General features: G+C 27.1%; 1 pseudogene; it reads right to left on the reverse strand.

Annotated features, from left to right (window-relative positions):
- Positions 1 to 899: 899 nt before the first annotated feature.
- On the reverse strand, positions 900 to 1,943 carry LOC149375147 (uncharacterized; annotated as a pseudogene).
- Between the last annotated feature and the right edge of the window lie 684 nt (positions 1,944 to 2,627).

Raw genomic sequence — 2,627 nt, forward strand, 5'->3', positions numbered from 1 at the left:
GAAACGGATAAGGTTGAGGTAGAATGATTTTATTTAGGTCTCTAAAATTCATACACAGTCTTGATTTTTTATTTTTATCTCTTTTATATGCAAACGTTACAGGGGCAGCAAATGGACTATAAGATTCTTCTATTAGGTTGTTTTTTGACAGTTCACTTATTTGTTCTTCTATTTCCTTTTTGTCTTGTATGGTGCATCTGTACGGTCTTTTTCTGCAATACTTATCTATAATTGAATCTATTCTAGCCTCGTAATCTTTTACTCTACCAACGTCGTATTTGTCTTTGGCAAACAGCGTTTTGTTTTTTTCTATTAGGTTTTCTATAATTAGTTTTTCATCGTGATTTATATGATTTATTAAAAAATGCGAATTATCTAATTCAATGTGTTCATTAAAATTAATTAATCTTTCTGTGTTTATTTTAAATTCATCAGTAATTGTTTTTTCTGTATCACTTAATTTTTTTATATTCATATTGTTGTTATCAGCGTTTGAAATTTTATGTTCGATTTTTAGTTCCTCATGTTGCGTTAATTTAAAATTTTGTATACAATCCAATCCGATTAGAAATTCATAATTAAAGTTTTTATTGTTTACAACAAAAACGTCTATCTTTTTCTCTATATCAAAAATTTTTGCCATTATTGTAATCATTTCTTCTGTTTTATTCACACCATTAATCGTTTTTAAATTTGAATTATATGTTTTATTTCCATTTTCTTTATTGTATTTTAATATTTTGGCATTTAACAAGGAAACATTTGAACCAGAGTCATAAACTCCTACAGCTTCGAATGTTCCATTTAACAGTACTTTTATCTTGATTAATGGTGGGATTAGAAGTTTTTTTGATCTGTATAATCAAGTTCTACTTCTAATTCAGAGTTATTAACAGTTTTTATTCTATCTTCTTTGTTATTGAACCAACACTTTGATTCAGGATGGTAACGCAAACCTTTGTTTTTCTCTTTGCAAATTTTGCAAGGTATTTTTTCAATTTTATTATGAGTGTAGTTGTTTTTATTTTTTTTGTTTCAAACTTATTTTTATTGATAAAATGTTCTAATTTACCTATTTCGTTGTAAAGATCTTCAGTTTGTTTCAGAGTCTCTCTATCAATCATATCTGATATAAAGTTCGGTAGACCAGCTGCAATCAGATCTATTAGTGTTCCTGTATCTATAGAATTTCTCACTTCCAGTAATAATTTTTCTTTTTTTACAGCATAATCTAGTAAAGTCCCTGTTTGATATATGAATGAGTGAGCATACCTTATTGGGTTCCAGCCTTTGTTTGCAAATGTGTCACAAAAATTTTTCTTCCAATTTTCTCATTGTGATTCTACTGTAAATTTTATCAACATACAGCTGTACCAATTTTCACTTGTTTTTTCTAAAAAAATTTTAAAATTTCAATTTTTTTCTTGTCACCAATTATTCTTAATCGTTCACACTCTTTTTAAAAATCATTAATCCTTTGGTATGCATTTAAATTCTTATTTGTAAATTTTTCTATCATAAAATCATTAGCGAGTTTTCCTAAATTTTGAATTTCTGAGTCTTTTTGTTTATCTTCTAATAATTTTTCTAGTAATTTCATTATGGGTTTGTTAGAACCACTTTCAGCTGTAGTTGGAGCTTCTTCTATAATTTCTTCTAAAAAGTAATCATTAAACTGCACATTTTCCTCTTCATCTAAATGAACTGCTGATATTGCATGTGTTAAATCCACACTTTTCTAGTTTGATTTCTTTTCTTTAAAGTATTTTTAATTTTTGTGTATGTTGATGTTTCGCTACTTCTGTATGAAGAGACATTGGTTGATACTCACTTGGCACGTGAAAGGTGCGTCCATCAGGTGTTCCTATCGAGGTTAAACACAAGATGTTTGTTTTTCCATCTTCCGCACTTTTCACCGTAAAATCAAAGCGTAATTTTTCCATTATAGTCGTGAATCGTCCACAAAAAAGTTGTTTTATAATGTCATTTATGTTTCTCGAAAATTCTTATGGGGGAATCGTAAATAAGAAAGACGAAATCGTTTCTCTGTAATTAAAGTTTAATTTTGATAGTATATGTTTTTTTAAAACTTACAAAATAATAGTTTACAAATCTCACGTGTAATTAAAGAAACAACATTCGATGTATTTTATTTACACTATAGTTCCCCTTTTTATAATATCTTTGGATTAATTTTACTAATCCTATCTTACTACTATGATTATGTATCTTATTGTATCTTCTGAAACTTGTGATTTATTTCTATTGCACGTGTAGACCTCTGTTTTATCTTTCGATACTATTTTGCGGGAAATTTAAAATAAAGGAAAGTGATAAGAAAGTATAATATACTTTCTGACATATATATATATATATATATATATATATATATATATATATATATATATATATATATATATATACATATATAAACAATTCATGGAAAAAAAATAAATTGATAAAATAATAATAACAAGGTAAGAAAATATTAAGCATGCGGCAACAAGGAAGCGTAGTCGTAGTAGAATAGTGAGAAATAGATATATGTATACGGTATAACATAAGATAAGAAATAGACATATGTAAAGAGAGTGCCACACTTGCAGCTGAAAATAAGCACTTGAATG

The sequence above is a fragment of the Copidosoma floridanum genome, unplaced genomic scaffold, assembly GCF_036245765.1.
Source record: "Copidosoma floridanum isolate Cflo_tuat_1 unplaced genomic scaffold, Cflo_Japanese_pri ptg000011l, whole genome shotgun sequence".
Lineage (NCBI taxonomy): Eukaryota > Metazoa > Arthropoda > Insecta > Hymenoptera > Encyrtidae > Copidosoma > Copidosoma floridanum.